The sequence below is a fragment of the Serinus canaria genome, chromosome 17 (genome assembly GCF_022539315.1).
Source record: "Serinus canaria isolate serCan28SL12 chromosome 17, serCan2020, whole genome shotgun sequence".
In the NCBI taxonomy this organism is placed as follows: Eukaryota; Metazoa; Chordata; class Aves; order Passeriformes; family Fringillidae; genus Serinus; species Serinus canaria.
This window is the reverse complement of record NC_066330.1, coordinates 2,288,898-2,307,840: the sequence shown is the minus strand read 5'-3', so window position 1 is coordinate 2,307,840 and position 18,943 is coordinate 2,288,898. Positions and strand designations below refer to the sequence as shown.

Below are 18,943 nucleotides of genomic sequence, written 5' to 3'. Positions count from 1 at the left end.
AACTCCAGTGGGTCTTCCTGGGGGTGGGAGCTCATTACATAGTGAAATAATTAAGGTAATAAGTGTAATTATAAAGAAATAAATAACAGGAATGAGATTAAATGGAAATGATATTAAATGAAGTGAAAAATAAAAAAGAAAAAAAATAGATTATCACGTAAAAAAAAGAAATTAAAAGGAAATTAGGAAGGAAATAATGAAATCAATTAAAAATAAAGTTAAATAATGTATAAACAGACAAAATAAATAGAATTTAAAAAGTGAAAGAGGAAAAGGAAATTAAAAATACAAACAGCAAAAAAGAAATAAAATAAAATAAAATAAAATCTAAAATGAGATGAAATATTAAGCGATAATAAAATAAAACCAAAACAGACTAAATAAAATAAACAAAAATAAAATAAAAATAAAACATAAAATTAAAAAATAGAATAGGAAAAAAATAAAATAAATAGAATAGAATAGAACAGAATAGAACAAAATAAATAAAATAATATTAAAATAGAATAGAAAAGAATAATAGTAGAATAGAATAGAAAAGAATAATAATAGAATAAAATAGAATAGAATAGAATAAAATAGAATAGAATAAAATAGAAAAAATAAAATAAAATAAAATAAATAAAATAGAAAAAAATAAAATAAAATAAAATAAAATAAAATAAAATAAAATTAAATTAAATTAAATTAAATTAAAATAAAACCCCTTCGGAGCCGAAGGCAGCAGCCCGAGCCCGCGGTTCCCGCCCCGCTCCCGGCCGTGCCCGCCCCTCCCGCGGCCCGGGGCTGGGGGAGCGGGCCCGGGGGGGTTCGGGGTGTCCGGGCGGGTCCCGCCCCCCGCGGCTCCTCCCGCGGGTCCCCCCGGGCCGGTGCCGCCCCCCGCCCGCCCCCGCCCCGCGGGCGGCCCTGGCGCGGAGCCGCTGCCGGTGCCGGTCCCGCCGGGCCGGTCTGTGCGGCGGCTGCCGGCGCTGCTGGGCGAGGTCAGGGAAAGTCCATGTGAGGAGCGGCTGGAATCACTTCCTGCCGCCGCCCGGCCCCGCCGCGTCAGGCCCAGGGCAGCCTCGGGGGCCGGCGCCCCGCAGGTGAGCGCAGCCCCGGGACCCCGGCTCGGACCCGACCCCCGGCCCGGCCCTGGTACCGGCTCCGGCAGCGCCCGGGGCAGCGCCGAGCCCCCATCGCCCCGGGCCGGGCCGGGCCGGGCTGGGCTGGGCTGGGCTGGGCTGGGGGACGCGCACATCGCGCCCTTCACCCGCGGGGCCCGGGGGTCCCGGCCGGGGCGGGGGTGCGGGCTGGGAAGGGAAGGGAAGGGCAGGGCAGGGGGACCCGCCGGGCTGTACCCCCGTGGGAAGCGGGCTCGGGGTTCCCTGGCGGTCCTGCGGCAATGCGGGCATTGGGGTGTGCGGGAACCCCCTCGGGGGGCTGCGGGTTAGGGGTGAACGCAGGCGCGGGCTCGGACTTTGGCTGCCGGGGGAGGGAAACGCTGCGAAACGGGAGAGATTGAAATCCAAAACCCGGCCGAACCCCGAAATTGGGGTTTGGGGACTCTGGGGTGGGGGTCCCCTTGGATGGATGAGATGTGCCCCCATCCCAGCGGGGACCCCTCTGTCGCGGGGAGCTGGAGCCGCTCCGGTGGGAGTTGGGCTCGGCCGGGGAGCGCTCCCCTGCCCGCCGCAGCCTGCTGTAGTTACAGCGCTCAAGGACTTCTCCAAACATCTTCCCTGCCCTAGGAAAAGCCAACGCCAGCGGTACATCGCGTGCTGCTCCGCCGGCCCGGCCGGCGGCGAAGTGCAGGATCACTTCCAGCCAAGTCTCCATTACCCGCCGGCTCATTAATTTGAATATTCCCTTTTTTTTTTTTTTTTTTTTTTTTCTGTTCTCTTCCCCTCTCTCCCCCCTCCTCCTTTCCGGAGGCATTTGCGAAGCTTGTGGGCAGCTTGATGTGCTCGCTGCCTGCCAAGTGTTTGCCTCTCGCCCTGCGTAATTGAGGGGCTGGCTTGTCGGCTCACCTTCTCCAGCTGAAATATTAAACAGCAGGAGAAGCTGGGATCGGTAAACAAACCGGGATGATTGCTGCTGCTGCTGCTGCTCCGTGGGGACACTGCCCCTGGGGTCCTCGGGAGAGCCGGGGCTGCTCCGAACTGCAGCATCCCAGCACGCCTCCCCCCCACATTCCCTGCCAAATTCACAGCCTGCTCTGAAATTCTGAAAGCTTTTAACTGAAAAGAGCAAAGCTGAGCTGTTCCTTAGCAGCTGACTTGCTGTGGCTTGCCCAGCTGAGGACAGTAAGGCTGTGACCCCAAGGTGAGGATGATGGGGGTGATGATGCTTGGATTTGAAGTAAGTGGCAAGTAGAAAAAAAAAATGAGGGGTCTCATCCTCTCCCTTCTGAGAGTAAATGTCCTTCTGTGGCTGTAACTGCTGTGTTTTGGGGTTTTTTCCTCCTGCAGAGGCCTTTTAATTAAGGCTTCACTGGATAAAAGCTGTCGTATTGGGACAGAGGAGGGTGGGGATGGATTTCTGAAACTTAAGATTTGTCAAAAAAAAAACCTCCCAAGGCGGCTGGAATTACAGAGAGTAAAGCCAGGCATCAGGGCAGGAGCAGGGGGTCCCACGGGGGCCAGAGTTGTGGTTTGTGAGTTGGTTGGGCTGTGGCTGTGCAGGGCATTGTTCCCAAAACGATGTCCAGGGCTCCCCAAGCTTTTCCCAGATCCCCCCTCTGTTCTGAGAGATGGATGCCATTAGCCAGGATGCGTGCGTTGATGCTGGATCACTTTGGAAGTGATATTTTTGGAGCCCTCTGGCAATGTAAAAGCCTTTTAGCTCCCCCAGCCATGACTGTGCTTTCCTGAGGGAGCCTGCTGGAATTGGAGGCAGATTTTGGCTCCTCTTGGCTGGTGCCAGTGACAGGGCAGCATCCCCATGCTCAGGGGGACATGGAGCATCCTCACTGCTTCTAAGTCCAGGAAAGAAAATTCCCTTCTACTTAAACTTGAGCCTGGCTGGAGCATCCAGGTGAGTCCCTCTGGACTGGGCTTTGGCTCAGGTCCCAGCTGGAGGTGTCAGGAGGAGCGAGGCCACTTTGCAGCTTTGCTGGCCAGGGCAGAAACACCAACAGAGCTCCTGCCAGAGCCTGATCCACCCGGGGAGCTCTGGGCTGGCTCGGGAGGAACCTCCAGACTGTGCTTTCCTTCCTGGCTGGGGACACAGCCCAGCTCACCTTGGAATGGAAATATTTATTTCAGGCTGTCTTGTTGCCCAGCCTCCTGGAGGGCTGTGGGGTGGGCAGGGATGGGGTCAGAGCTGGCTCTGCTGGCACTGGGGGGACAGGGATTGGGGACAAACACCGTGGAACAACCCGGGAAAGAGTGCTGGGACGCAGCTCCTGCTTTGCTCTGTGTTTAAAAATACTCGAGCCTGACAAAATGGGGTTAGAAGGAGGGTTCAGCCATGGCTTTGAGTTTTTCCAGGTTTTCTGAGCCAGCAGCTTTTCAGGTGGGGAAATAGGGTGGGATGTGCTGGGCTGAAGGGAACTGCTCCGAGACAGCTCCAGGGATGCTGAGGAGCAGGGGGGGCTGCACTCGAGTGGCTTTTCCCCCTCTCTTTTCTAACCTTTGAGTTTACTTGAATGTAATGAAAGAAATAAAACCCAGGCATGCAGCTGGAGGAAATGAAAGGGAATTGTGAGTTCCCTGCCATACCTAATGGCCAGAGCGAGCATCGAGCATCGGATCTTGCTGCAATTAGGCTTCAAATCGAGCTGAGCCCGGGCTTGGCATCCAAGAGCAGCTTCCCAGCCCATTTATTCCTCATCCAGGGAAGTGGCAGTGGATCTGATGGCCCTCAGCACCCACTGGGATGGGCACACCTACGGGAGGGCGTGTGGGGTTTTTTTATTTTATTAAATCAAGCCTGTAGAGCAATTGAGAAATAGGTGAAGCGTGCTTAAAAGAGGGTGAGGCTGTTGGTTTTCTCTACCTGACTTTATTTGCGGAGTGACAGGAATTTTGACAGGCTTTGTGTCTTTTTTAGCAAATCAAGTGTCATGCCGGGTTTGCCTGTGGATGAGATCATTTGCAAAATATGTTTCCCAGCTTGCTTCAGGCATAATTCATTGTGTCAACTGCAATTGCTCATTTGCTAGGAACTGTGATTCATTAGTGGTTTATTTTTTGTTGGGGTTTTTGGTTTTTTTTCTTTTTGTAAGTTCAACTTGTTTTTGAGCAAATGTTTGGAGGCAGAACAGGCATCTGAAAAAAAAAAATTATTAAATTTTACATTCTTTGTGGCCACAAATTCTGCTGTGAAGGGAAAACTTGCTAAAATGCTGTGTTCCCGGGGAGGGAGAGGCAATCCCAGGCGAGCTCCCCGGGCAGGATTGCGCTCGGCTTTGTCATGTGGTTACTCCTAAATGGGGACGGAGGTAATAAAAATCAGACTGCTGGGACAGAGGATGGAGGCAGAGTGTGGAGCTTCCTCCTTCTCCCTGCTGGGGGTTCAGCCCTGGGAAGGATCCCACGGATCCAGGCTGGGCTGGACAGGAGGGATGGGGGATGCTGGTGCTGTTGGGACAGTGGTGACGAGAGCAGCTCTTTGGTAGCTGTGAGCAAGACCCCCTGAAAGCTCCTGGCTGAATGGATAAAATGAAGATAAATAGCCCTTGGCACAGGTTTTGTGCTGTGTGTGTTCCCGGGGCTGCGAGCAGCCGGCGCAGCTTGGCCTCAGGCTTTTCAGAGGTCCTCACGTCAGACTTCTCACAGAGTTTTGCCTGTCAAGTACATTTTTTGGTGTTGCATTTCCTATGAAGACAAGTATTTCAGTGAGTTTTTTTCCCCCTAGGTGGGTGGATGGGGGGGGAGGGGGGGGCAGGAATTGCAGCCACAAACTACCCAGCACTAACAGCCTATGTGGGCTGAATAGATTGATACACTTTTCACCAAAAGATTGAATTTTTTTTTTTCATAAAACATCTAAGTGATTATGAAATGTACATTTAAGCATAAATAACTTGACAGCTTGTTTTTTTTTTTTTTGTCCCCGTGCAACAATTCCCTATAAAGCACTCTTAAAATGTTTCAGGTTTTTTTTTTTTTCTCTCGAATATTTGCGCACTCTCTATGGTTTTTAACTGATAAAAGACTTTTACAAGCCAGAAAAAAATGGGGAAAGGGGGAGAGATAGAGCACAGGAACGTGGGGAGTCTGCTGACTTCTGGCGCGCCGGCGCCGTGCCCAGGCCCTGCCAGTTTGCTGCCAGGAGCCAAGGGCAGCAGAGCGTGAGCAGAGGGAGGTGGCTCCATCACAGTGACCATATATAGTCACTGGGACGAGATTAAACCCTTCACCTCCCCGGTGTCATCCCCAGGGCCGTGAAGCCATGACCAGGATCTGCTCATCATTCCTTAGGAAATCCCTCCTTTCCCCCTGCAGCATCTCTGGGCAGCTCCTCTGCATGGATGGGCTGGGGGACAGCAGCCAGGTGTTTTCCATCCTGGGGGGCTGGATTTCAGCAGCACAGCCTGTGCAGGGAGCTGGGGGCTCAGTGAGGTGGAGGTGGAGGAGGGTCCTGCCAGCTCTGGCTCTGCTCCACGCAGCATTCCTGCCGTGGTACCCACTGGGAAGCATATGGCAGCCTGGGATATATATATACATTTGTGTGGGGGGACATGTTTTACATGCCAGTTCTCCCTGTCATAGGACAAACATTTACACTTGGATTATAGGAAGCATTAGGGAAACAGGAGAGAACATCAATGCTTGCAGAGAGGCTGTAGGAGAGGCTGGGCAGGGCTGACAGGGGGAAGGGGTGATGATGTTTTGGCCCTCCTGAGCTTTGTGGGGTTGTGCTGCACAGAGGGGAAATGAGAGACATCAGTAAAGGGCTGGTGTTTCATGGTGTGCCATGCAGAAGGCAATGGCCAGGTGCCCAGAGGAGATGGGGAGGGAGGGTTTATCCATTTGAAGGTGGATAAAAGGATTTGGTTTCCAGGGGAAGAGGCAGATGGGGCTTGCTGGGGAACTTCCAGTGGGATGCATGAGCCTGGCTGCCCTGTGGGAGTGCAGACCCCTCCTGGCAGAGGCACTGCTCCATGGCTGAGATCCTGTGGGATGAAATCCCCACAAGCAGGAGTAACCTCTCTCCAGAGGTGCCCCTTCACTGGAAGCCTCCCTCAGCACCTCACCAGCTGCAGAAACCTGGAAAGGTTTAAATGAGTAGGATAATGTTCATTTTGGTTATTCTGTTGTGGCTGGAATCACATCCTCATGGCAAACTTAGGGATTATGATTTCCTAATGGGCATAAGGAGGCTTTGAATCCCTCTGACTGGATTTCCTCCCTTCTGAGAAGTTCTGATGGGCTGGGAAGGAAAACTTTGTGGGTTTTGCATCACCCCTGCAGCTTGGCCACAGGGCAGGTGACAGAGCCATATCTCTGTCTCATTTCTACAAACCAAAGTTATTTAAAACTTCATCTGTCTGCTCCTTCTGTGCCTCCGTTTATCCATGCTAACATCATCAATACATGCCCATGCTTAATGAAACATTATTGCTTAGGTTTAATTGTCTTCTAATTAAGTAAAATAAAATTTTGCACGGCAGTTGCAACAGCATCTTTCCTGTCTGGGAATTCTGCTGTGCCTGGGGTGCCTGAGCCCAGGGAGTGGTGACAGCCACAGTAGTGCCATGCCATGGAGAGGGGCATGGCCAGCAGCAGCCTCCTACCCTGAACCTGCTGCTCCTCTCTGTCACCCTGGTTAAATCTGATTAATTGCCAGCTTTTCTTTTTGATAAACCTCTGCATTTGGTAAAGCTGCTGGGGTTGTTGCTTTATGTTTTTTTTTCCATAAAACTGCTAAGTGATTATGAAATGTACATTTAAGCATAAGTAACTTGACAGGTTGGGGTTTTTTTTCCCCCTGAAAGACACAATGTGGGGCTGTGCTGAGCACCTGGGGAAAGTGCCTCTGTTCAGAGTCAGGGCGTGCAAGTGCAGGGCTGAATTTTTGACTCTTGTCTGAGCACAGTTTCTACTCTTAATGCATCATTAACATGGTTTTCTGCATTTCATTCAGTTCCCATTACAGCACTCAGTTCCGTCTGTTAATTTTGGTATGTTGATATTTTTGTTGTCAGCAGTTTTTCTTTTTTTTTTTTTCCTTTTTTGAAGCATATAAAAACCATTAGTGTGAAAGAAGATTAAAAAGATACATTACAATTAAAATGTTAATGAAATCGGCATCATACAACTTTTGAAACCATTTAGGCATTAATCTTTCTTGGTCTCATGTCCATTAACTCGGGCGATTCTTATTCCACACTGACCCCTGCTGAGAGAGTCGTGCTATAATTGGATTTTAAGAACTGGGGGGAAGGAAAGCAGGGAGAGAGAAGAGCCTTGGAAAGAAGTGGAAGTTGGGAAGGTTGCCTTGGTGTCCATGGAAATGAGCCCAACACATCCCAGCCCTGTGGCTCCATCACTCCCCAGTGGGGTGTTCCCCCCAGGTCATGGCTGGGAATGTGGGAATGCCAGGGTCAGGGGCTGGGGCAGAGCCCTGGGAAGCTCCAGAAGCTCCAGGCTGGGCTCCTGCTGGGCTCTGGCTGTCACGGTGACCTTGGGCAGGACACGAGCACCAGACTCTGCTTTGGTTGATCCCAGTGTAACGTGAGCAGGGCCAGGGCAGGATGGTGAGAGGCCTTTTTAAGGCCCTGGGAGGAAGGGAATGGGAGAGCAGCAAGGAATCATTTGTCATTATTGCTTCAGCCTTCCCCAGTTCCTCCAAAATAGTATTTCTGCATTTTATCTGTTTGGGTTTGGTTTTTTGTTGGTTTTTTTTTTTTTGGTTTTTGTTTTGGGTTTTTTTTTTTTTTTTGAGGCTCTTTTTGAGCTTACACAATATTTGAATTGGGACCAGCCCCCCTCCCCAGGCGAAAGAGGAGGATTGACTAACTCACAGGCTGTGCAGTGAATCCAACATCAGGACCTCTTGACTCACCACTCAGCTCCCAGGATCTGTGCCATGGCTGCATCAGGGCCATGGGCTGTGCTCAGCCCCTCCAGGGCTCCAGCCCATCCAGAACACTCTGTGCTGGTCAGTCCCAGCCTTACACACTCCTGGACACCTTCTCCAGAGCCCAGGAACTTTGCACCTCCTGTGGGACGTTGGATCAATTGCAGGGCAGGTCCTTTAGGGAAGAGCAGTGTCCTTGCCAGCCTGGGGAAGGGTTTGGGGTTTTTGGGAGGGTGGGTGTGCTGCTGTGCAGGCAGTGATGCACCTCAGGACTGGCTGAGCTGCAAGTCAAAGGATGAGCACATCCAGCTGAGGGAGGAGTGGAGTACCAGCCCAGCTTGTGTTTATGCTGCAAGCATGAATTTTTATTTAGATTTTTTTTTTTTAAAGCAGAAAGCTGAACAGATCCGTGCGAGCCACAGAGCTGCCACCTCCCAGGCACTCATGGCAGGCAGGAGAGGAGAGGAGAGGAGGGATGGCTGGGCTGGGCTGGGCTGGCCAGGGAGCCCAGGGGACCTGAAACAGGGACCTGGAACATCTGCAGGGCTGGGGAGAGCAGAGCAGCAGAACCCTGGGCTGGGGAGAGCAGAGCAGCAGAACCCTGGGCTGGGGAGAGCAACAGAACCCTGGGCTGGGGAGAGCAGAGCAGCAGAACCCTGGGCTGGGGAGAGCAGAGCAGCAGAACTCTGGGCTGGGGAGAGCAGAGCAGGAGAACTCTGGGCTGGGGAGAGCAGAGCAGGAGAACTCTGGGCTGGGGAGAGCAGAGCAGGAGAACTCTGGGCTGGGGAGGGCAGAGCAGCAGAACTCTGGGCTGGGGAGAGCAGAGCAGCAGAACTCTGGGCTGGGGAGAGCAGAGCAGCAGAACTCTGGGCTGGGGAGAGCAGAGCAGCAGAACTCTGGGCTGGGGAGAGCAGAGCAGCAGAACTCTGGGCTGGGGAGGGCAGAGCAGCAGAACCCTGGGCTGGGGAGGGCAGAGCAGCAGAACTCTGGGCTGGGGAGGGCAGAGCAGCAGAACCCTGGGCTGGGGAGAGCAGAGCAGCAGAACTCTGGGCTGGCAGTGGCCTGGGGCTGGTTCCTGCTGTGGGCACTGAGCCGTGCAGCACAGAGCGTGCTGCTGGCACTGCATCACAGGGACCAGCACTGGGCACCCCGGCTGGGGAAGGGCTTCTTGGAGCTCTGCAGTGCCTCTGCACACACAGCAGAACCCTGGCTTTAATTGTTTTGCTCCTTTTTTATGTGGGTAGAAAAAAAATATAATAATTTATAGCGGTGTTGTTTTGCTGTCGAGGCATGGTGTGAATTTATAACCTGAGAGAATTTGGGGATGGGGATCCAAAATTGTCAAAGAATGGCAGGGATGGGGGAGGCTTTGCCAGAGTGGGAGCCATCCTGGTCCCAGCTCAGCTGGTCAGATGAACTGGGGGTGTATTCTGAAACAGGGGTTGTGCCTTTGGGTGAAACCAGCAGCATTTGTGCCAGTCAAGCTAAATGACTTTTCCTCAGGGGAAGGGAAAGTTCTAAGCCAGGAAGAGGGAGCAAGGAAAAGCAGCCCTGGACATTGCCAGTGAATTTTCTGGCCCAGCAGACAGGTGGGATTTCTGGCAGGGTGGATTTCTGTGCTGCAGGCTGAGTGAGAAGCACACCAGAATCAATATCTCAGTAGGCCAATAAAACCTGTGGGAATTTCATTTCAGCTCATTTCGAGTGATCTAATAACTGGCCTTTCAGATGACTGCTGGGTGTTTGGTTTCTTTGTGCAGCTGTAAAAATGTAGATGGAGCCCAGGGTCCTTGCAGTGCTTTGGCTGGGCAGTGGAGCCTCCATCCCAAGGTTTGCTCTGGGGTCAGACAGGGTTGGGGGCTTGGCTCTGGGTGGTTTTCAGATCCACTGGTGGATTCTAATTCCAGCTTGCAGCACTGATTTAGTGTCCATCCCACCTCTGCATTCCCTTGGGAGCCAGTGGGAGCTTCAGCAGAGCAGCTGGAGGTACCTGAGCCACGGGGTACCTTCATGAATATTTTTGCAATCAAGTTTAGGAAGTTTCCTCATTTACCTTCCCTTTAAGATCCCAGACTGGCTGTTGCTTTGTTCATGAGTGCCTTAGGAGAGGTGTATCCTGCATAGTTGCTGACTAATCTGCATTTGGCAGGAGAAATGATGCAGGAGGGAGGACTTAACTCTTTGCAGGGGGACAGGAGGGCAGCACAGCTTGGAGGGGGTGGAGAAACCAGGAGAAGCTGCAGCCTGTGTGTGTCTGGTCCAGGCTGTCACCCCAGCACAGAGCACTGAGCTGAATTTTTTTGCTTGACCATCCTGAAAACCCAGGGAGCTCCAGTGGCACACTGGTGATGTCCACAGTGCAAAGTGTTGGGAGTGATTTTAAACAAAAATAATTCCAGTGGCTTTTACCACTCTTCTGTGAGGTTCTATAGAGTGACACTCATGATTTCTTGGTTCTTTTTCACACCTCCAAGTGGTTTTTCCCCCCTAAACCCTGGAAGCACAGTTCAATTGCAGTGTATTTATGGAGCATCACAAGTGATGCTGAGTGCCTCCCCGGGCTGTGCCTGAGGGATTGGTGCTGTTTGGCTGCTTTGGTGTCCCCTCCCCGCCCTGCAGCCTGCTCCTGACCTCCACTGGGTGCCTCAGGAATGTTGTGTGAGACCCAGGGTGCAGCATGAGCCATGGAAATATTTGGAGCAGGCGGTTCCCACACCCTGTGCCCGCCCTGGCGCACGTGCCGCCAGCTCTGGGGTTTGCTGGGAGGAGTTTTCCCTCCTGCTGTCCAGGTGGTGGCTGCCCAGGTGACAGCAGGTGGGTTGGGAGCTTAGGGGTTGTGTCTGGTGGTACCACCCACCAGCATGGATGGATATGTCAGTTTGGGGGAAAAAGGGAGAGATTTGCTGGCGGCTTTTGGAGGAGAACCCAACCAACCTCCCGATGCTTGCAAACCCACCTGAGGAAACCTGGGATGAGGTGTAGCCAGGAGCTGCTTGGAACTTGTTTCAAAAGGTATGAAAAGGGGAGATGGCATGGGGTGAAGGATTGTTCTCATGTCCATCAGTTGGACAAACTCTCCAAGTCACCCAAAGTTCTTGAGGGGAGGAATGACCTCATGGTTCTGGGATGGTTTCATGGCCAGGGCAGTGCTTGAGCAAGCTCAGACTGACATCCCAGAGGTTTTTTTCTCCTTGCCTTGGCTGCTCAGATCTGGTATTTGAATTTTAGTCTTGGTTTTGTAGGTGGGACCAGAACCACCCACCAGGCAGGCTGAATGCTGCCCTGTTGTGTGTGTCACAGGCGTGGGTGGCACTGACTGTGCCTGCTGCCCACCGTGCTCCCGAGGCTGCCCTGGGCACAGTGGCTCTCTGGGACACACTCTGCTGCTGGCACTGCCCTGGGGAGCACAGCCCACCCCGTGGATCCTGCTCCATGCTCCACCCCAGATCTGAGCCACATCATTTGTGTGTTTGGTCCCAAAGTCCTCATCCCACTCCTGATTCCTCCTCCTCCTGTCTCAGGAGCCTCCCTCTGTTCCTGGCAGCTCAGGGAAGGTTGGCTCAGGTTTTAACCACTTGCCTGTGGCTGTGAAGTCTCAGTGACATATTAAGCGTTTAATATCCAAGTGCATTAGCTGCCCACCCACATCCCCCCTTGGAGATGGGCTGAGGGAAATCTCCCACACCTAACAGGATGCTGCCCAGCAGAGTTGTACAAATGGCTTCCTCCTGCACCTCTGCTTTGATGTTTGGTTCCTGACCTAATTAGCCATGAGTGATGGGGTGAGCAGAGATCTCCTGGCTGCTCCCAGCACCTCGCAGGGATTTAGGGGAGATCCCTCCCTGCTGGAAGGGACCCCTGTGGGGTGTCACAGTCTGAATTGTCAGTGCTCCATCTGAGGGGCAGCTGGGCCAAAGCAGGGGGCACCCAGTTAAACCAGTGTCCCTGCCCTGGTGCTGCCACCTGAGCCTGGTGGCAGTGTGAGAGGGGACAGTCCACCTCCACAGCCACTGGTGGTGTTACAGCTTCATTTCTGGGCCCTTGCTTAACCCCTGCAGCACAGCAGAGGCTCTTGTGAAATGTAAAGTGCTGGAGCAGCAGCACAGGAAAAAGCTCTGCCTTCTGTGAAGCCAGACTGTTGCAGCGTAATTTGTTTTGTAAGATTTTGAAAGGCAGTGTTGCAATCTGTAACAGTAGAATAGTGGGAAGATGGTCAGGTGGTTCTTGGGACTTCAACAGACAGATTTCATGTCTGTGTGTTTTTGCAACACCTTTCTATAAAGGGAAACATAATTTAAAATATGATTACTTAGTGTTGTAACAGTCTTCTCAAACGTTTTTGCATTATGCAGAGATCATTATCAGAGGCTGATATTAACTTGCAAAGAATATTATGCAAATCATTCTCCTGTTCTTCTAAAAAGAAATTTCCTTCATAATGCAAAGCGTGACAAAAAAAATTGTGCAGAAGGCTTTTGGCAAAATTACATTCAGAAGATGTAACAGTTTTTCTGCTTACTAGCACAATCCGTTTCTGCCTTTTGACTGGATTTGCTCAACTCAAGCTGATAAAGGCTGAATTTTAAAAGCAGGCTGGGGCTGGGGGGGGTGAGTGGTACCTCGTGGGTTCAGGGATGGTCAGGCAGGGTTCTTGTGCTTGGATCTTTGTCTCAGTCTGCCCTGGTGGCACTGACAGCCTCTGGTGGTCTCAGCTGTGTGCTCTCTCTGGAATTGCGTGGTGGTGCCTCGTGGTCCTGGGCTGGGGATGCTCAGCACCACCCTGGGCACCAGCAGCAGTTCCAGGGAACAGGACTGGGATGGATTCCACAGGGACAGACTCCCCAGGTGGCCAGTGCCACCAGTGCCAGCCTCTGGGTCACTGGGACCAGTCAGACCACCCTGGGTGGGCTTGGACCCCAGACCCTGGGGGTGGGATGGGTGGTCCTGCCCCTTGCAGCATTCACAGGATCACTGAGGCTGGAAAAATCCTCTGGGATCATTGATCCCATGGATCAAAAGTAGCCATCATGAAATCATTTAAAAAGAATCAATCATCGAATCCATCCTGTGCCCTGTCCCCACCTTGTCCCCAGCCCTGAGCACTGAGTGCCACATCCAGGCCTTCTTTGGGCACCTCCAGGGATGGGCACTCCCTGGCCACCCTTTCCATGGAGAAACTCCTGCTGATGTCCAAGCTGAGCCTCCCCTGGCACGGCTGGAGGCTGTTCCCTCTCTCCTGTCCCTGTTCCCTGGCAGCAGAGCCCGACCTGCCCTGCCTGTCCCCTCCTGTCAGGGATTGTGGAAAGCACTGAGATCTTCCCTGAGCCTCCTTTTCCCAGCCTTGGCATCTCCCTGGTGTTTCTCCAAGCACCAGCACGTTCCTGGAGGTAATCCTGGCCCAGCTGAAGCCATTGAGGATTTTGCCACTGACTTCATCCCTGCTGAATGTATTTTTGGTGTGTGTTACAAACAGAGCTGCCCCTTTCTCGCACAGAAATCAGATTGTGCTGAAATCGAGCTGATTGTTTCACAGGTATTGGCTGTTCTGCTCTTCCTATGGATTGATTGACAAAAATAGAGCCTGATAAATATTGTAAATGACTAAAATACTTGCAAGCTGTGCATCACAGTCAGCCTTGGAGAGGCTCTTTTGCTGTAGGACCCCTTTTTCCAGGCTCTTAACACCATTTGGAGAAAACGAGCTCCTGATTTCTCAATACAAATGTGATTGAGAAAAGTCAGTAATATTCAGACATGTAGATTGAATTAAAGCAGCAGGGAGAGTTTTCACTACCAGAGGAAATTTTCAGGCTCTCTTTTTGTGTCTGGTTAGATAACTCAATATTTAAAAATCAACCCAAATTAGATAAATAAGCTGGGAGTCATAGTTAGCATTCGTCAAGCAACTTAGGCTGGATGTTCCAGCCCTGCCTGACTCCACCTCTAGCTGCAGGGTTTCCCTGTTATGAACGGGTGAATTCTAATCCTTGTTTATTCCCTGCTGCAGAGAAATGGATTTATCCCGAGTTTTCTGCCTTGAGAAGGAGCCCTGGGGGCTGGGGCGCCCTGGGGCGGTGCCATGTGAATTCCACCCTTCACACCTCCCACCAACCCCAAATCCTGTATTTCCTCCGTGACACACAGAACTTTTAACACCCCGAAAGTGGCCCCAGGGTGTGGTGGTGACCTGAAAATCAGGGCAGTGAGGGGTTCCATGAGCTGGCTCTGCTTCCCTGGCATCTCCTGGGGTCAGGATGGGAGCTGCTGGGGATCCCTGCTGGACCCACTGGGTGAATTACAGGGAAAAGCTTTTTATTTTTTAAACACTGCAAGGAAGGCTGAATCAAAGTGGGGAGGTGTTTTATTCTGAACAGTGTGGCGGAAAGGAATCTTTTTATCTTCTGGGTTTCTTTGTTTCCGGAATGTTTTGTAGCACGGACTTGTAGCAGAGCAGTGTTAAGCACATTCCTGCAAATCTCTTTCTGGTAGCCTCTGGAAAAGGGTGATGCTGCCAAAATCAAATCAAATATTTAGCTCTAAACTCTTTTTTTTCCTTCAAAGGATGACTCTTTATGACTTTTTTTTTGGGGGGTTTTGTTGTATTTGTTAGAAGAGCATTTGTAGTGTTCATCACAGAACTGTTCCTGTTCATCACAGGAGAACTGTTCTGTTCATCACAGGAGAACTGTTCCTGTTCATCACAGGAGAACTGTTCCTGTTCATCACAGGAGAACTGTTCCTGTTCATCACAGGAGAACTCTTCTGTTCATCACAGGAGAACTGTTCCTGTTCATCACAGGAGAACTGTTCCTGTTCATCACAGGAGAACTGTTCCTGTTCATCACAGGAGAACTGTTCTGTTCATCACAGGAGAACTGTTCCTGTTCATCACAGGAGAACTGTTCCTGTTCATCACAGGAGAACTGTTCCTGTTCATCACAGGAGAACTTCTGTTCTTCCAGGAGAAGCTGTGGGTGCCCCTGGATCCCTGGAAGTGTCCAAGGCCAGGCTGGACAGGGCTTGGAGCTGTGGGACAGTGGAAGGTGTCCCTACCCATGGCAGGGGTGGGACTGGGTGGGCTTTGAGATCCCTCCCAGCCCAAGCTACTCCAGGGTTCTGTGACTCCCTTTGTTTTCCCCTTTTCCCAATTAACCTCATTTTAGTCTGAGAGCACCAGCAGTGGATTTTCCCCTCTGCTGCCCTTCTGCAGTCCCCACCTGCCTCAGTCTGCTGCAGGGAAACCCTTCCCAACAGAGTGAAAATTGCAAGTGGGAATGGAAATTATGGGGCAGGGAAGAAAGAGCATTCCAGCCTGCTTTAATTTGTGAGTGGATGTCCTGGAAATAAGGCACAGCAGTGCATAGCCCAGGTTGTTCTAACGTGGATGCTGGGCTCGCCCTTGTGAGAGTGTGGTGCTGCCTCATGATGTAGGAGCTGATATCATAACCTTGAAGAATCTTGTAGGACATAAAAGTTTTAATTAAAAATCCAGCTTGGTTGAGGGTATTTTGGTTTAGTATGAATGTCTTCATTTCTTTTGAAAAAAGAATTAAATGAAACCCTTAGTATTCCTTTTTTTTTTTTTTTTTTTTTTGATTCCTGCATATTTATTCTTGAAGTTGAAGCATTAGAAAATAATTGAGTAAAACAAAATCCACAAGGCTTCAAATTACCTCTAGCTTAATGTTTTATTTAAAAGGTTTGCTAACTGACATTCTTTATAATGAATTAGGTCACGAGGCTCCGAGGAGTGTTGTCGGTTTTCTTTTTTACATTTAAATTTGAGGCTGCTTCCCTTGAAACTTGGGCTCTGCTGCCAGAGCTGTGACTCCCTGGCTCAGGGAATCTCACTCTAATTATTCTCAATCACACCAGTGCAAATGAATCCATCCATGTTTGGAGGGTGGAAGCGGTGTTGTCATGGCAATCTCCTTAAGGTCATGAGAAACTCATGGATCTTGTGCTCTGCCTCTCCTGGGAGGCTCTACCTCTGCAGCACTCTGCCTGTGGGGAAGAACTTTGCAGCAGGATCTTGTCAAGGTTGGGTTGGAAGGGTTTGCTGGTTCCTGCTGGGGGTTCAGGTGAGGGTGGTGGAGGAGTCGGGGCTCGCTGCTCCTCCTCCTCTGGGCTCCACACCCTGAGTCAGGCTTGTTCTGGAATGTTCTGGGATCCTCCTGAACCTCAGGGGCAGCAGAAGGACCTTGGGGTGGTGCTGGTTAATGGGGCTCAGTGTGCTGGGCTGAGCTTTGGGTTGGGTTTTGCTGGGAGAGCTTCGCTTGTATAACTTAAAACTCCCTTAAAACTGCCTTAAAACTGCCTTAAAACTGCCTTAAAACTGCCTTAAAACTCCCTTAAAACTGCCTTAAAACTCCCTTAAAACTGCCTTAAAACTGCCTTAAAACTCCCTTAAAACTCCCTTAAAACTCCCTTAAAAACTCCCTTAAAACTCCCTAAAACTCCCTTAAAACTCCCTAAACTCCTTAAAACCCCTAAACTCCCTTAAACCCTTAAACTCCCTTTAAACTCCCTTTAAACTCCCTTAAAACTCCCTTTAAACTCCCTTTAAACTCCCTTTAAACTCCCTTTAAACTCCCTTTAAACTCCCTTTAAACTCCCTTTAAACTCCCTTAAAAACTCACTTACACTTGTTTGCTTTGTAATTTAAAAAAAACCAACCAAACCCCAAATAGTAACAAACCCCAAAACAACATCAAAACACCCAACTTTGTTTTTCTTTAAGGCCGTGTTGGGTGGAACAACCTGGTCTAGTGGCAGGTTCCCTGTCCGTGGCAGCTCTGGTGATTTTACAAATATCTGGTGTGGAAGGAAAAGGAATTCTCTGAAACTGGAATTCACTAAAATTGGAATTCACTAAAATTGGTGTTTTGCAAGTCTTGATTGAAGCAATCCATGCAGTTGTGGTTTTATGGTTTTGTATTTCTAAATTATTTTTGTTTTAAAAAAAAAAGTAACCAAAAAGAAATGTTACTGATAGAGAGCCATCAAAGCATTTTAATTTGCAAATAAATCCATGTTTAAACTGTAGTTATTTTGCTAACCCAGGACATAGATACATATATGTATATAAATATATATATATATATATATACATACACACCCCTATCTCTTTGAGCCTTCAGACAGCTCTAGCACATCCCTGTGCCAGGATTTTTCATGCAGGTGGCTTGGGCTGAAGGATCTGACATTATTTAATGATTGATACCAATATTCTCCAAAAAAACCCCCAAAAACTGAAAGAAAATCTTGCACTTCAGGGCTGCAGAGGAGCCCTGGCTGTGCCCTCAGGGTGTCAGGTGAGCCTCTTGCATTATTTGTGTTATCTGCCCTTAATTGCTTCTGGTTGCTGAGTCTTTGGAGATGTTGAGCCTCTCTGATCTTGTCCTCTCACACCCAAGGTGTTGTCACGAAGCAAACAGGTTTTCACAGGGATTTTCAGCTGCCAGGTGTGCCCTGTTGGCTCATCCCTGCCCTGCCCTGCCCAGGTGTGCCCCTGTGTCCACACAGGGCACCCCAGCTGGCACCTCTGCTGCTCTGACCTGACTTTCTCTGGAGCTTGGCAGGCAGGTTGGATGAAGGGGTTTTAAATTGGAATTGGAGGCTGGCAGAGCTGAAGTGTGGAGATGAGCTGGTGTTGAAACCTTCAACAAAACCCTAAGCAAGTGGAATTTACAATTACAGACCTATTTGCATTTAAAAATCATTTCAGTTGATCTTCTGGCCCCCTGGCTTTCTCCTTGGCTGTGGGATATCCATTAACACTTCCAGGACTCCTGGACTTGCCAAAAACCCTCTGAGCAACCCACCCTGGTCCGCTCTGCCTTGCCCACCCAACCCTTGAGGAGTGGCCAGTGAGCTCTGGGGGCAAAAAACGTGTCTGGTGAGGTTCAAAAAGGCACAGGGGAGCCTTTAATGCTGGGAAAACAATTAACTGCAGTTTCTGCAGTATTTAGCAGGGCTTCAAACCCCTCTGATTATCCCTGGCGTTGGCTTTTGTCGATCCTTTGGTTGACTAACGTGTCCCTTTCAGCTTTGGTGACAATAAAATGTGAGTAAGCAGAAAACTCAAATTTCTGAATGATGGCTGGTGGCAATTTCCTGATTTCCTGAGTGAGCAGAGGCTTCTTGGAGTTTCATTCCTGTGCCAGAAAGACTATTTGCTCATACAAAGTTCTTCATTGTAATAGGAAAAAATCAATTTGATTACTTTCATGTCAGCATGCATGTCTAATGGCTTAGAAGTTATTGCAGCCATAAAATATACAGTATCATTTCTCTCTCACTCTGAAATTTGACAGGATTAATATAGTCAGCATGAAATCTTAGTCATAAAGTCGACCATAAGTGATGGTAAAATTAGCTGCTGAAATCATCTGCTTATGGAAAGCATCTTCTGTTTTTCCTTCAGGGAAAAAAATATCAAGGGGCTGGCGTGTGGATGGGAAGGAAGTGTTTGCTCTGGTGGGAAGATGTCCATTTCATTTCATCTGCCTGGATCTGTGATGTCCCTGACAGCCCCAAGTGTGGCTTCACCACCCGTTTATCTCTGCTGGTGGCTTTGTGTCCAGCCCAGCCCTGTGTGAGACACAGGGCCTGGAGAGCACCATCCCCTGCAGGGGCTGGGTTTGGGTTGGAAATCAGGGCTTTTGGGGTGTGTTCCCCAGGGCAGGCTGGAGCATGCTGCTCTGATTTATCTCATGCAGAACAAGCCTTGTGGTGGTTGGAAGGTGTTTTTTTCTTCCCTTGGGTTGGTGAGGCGCAGGTGAGGTGGTTTCACCCATGGAACTGAGTGGATGCTCTTCCTCCTGGTGCTGCCTGCTGCCACCTTTTTGGTCACCCCTGTGCTCACACAGACCCCTTGGGAAGTGGCTGAGCACCAGGGGGCACAAAAGGGAGCTCTGAGCTGAGATTGAGAAAGCTC

The 18,943-nt window shown here is 50.0% G+C and overlaps 1 protein-coding gene across 2 annotated transcripts in view; it reads left to right on the top strand.

Annotated features, from left to right (window-relative positions):
• Positions 1 to 972: 972 nt before the first annotated feature.
• NACC2 (NACC family member 2) overlaps positions 973 to 18,943 on the top strand; it is a 55,232-nt gene continuing 37,261 nt past the window's right edge. The window contains exon 1 of one of the 2 annotated variants that reach the window (XM_050981069.1): positions 973 to 1,082. The gene's annotated coding sequence lies outside the window, so the exon portion shown is untranslated. Of the gene's footprint in view, positions 1,083 to 10,756; positions 11,017 to 18,943 lie in introns of those variants that run through there. The other variant, XM_050981068.1, reaches the window with a different exon arrangement.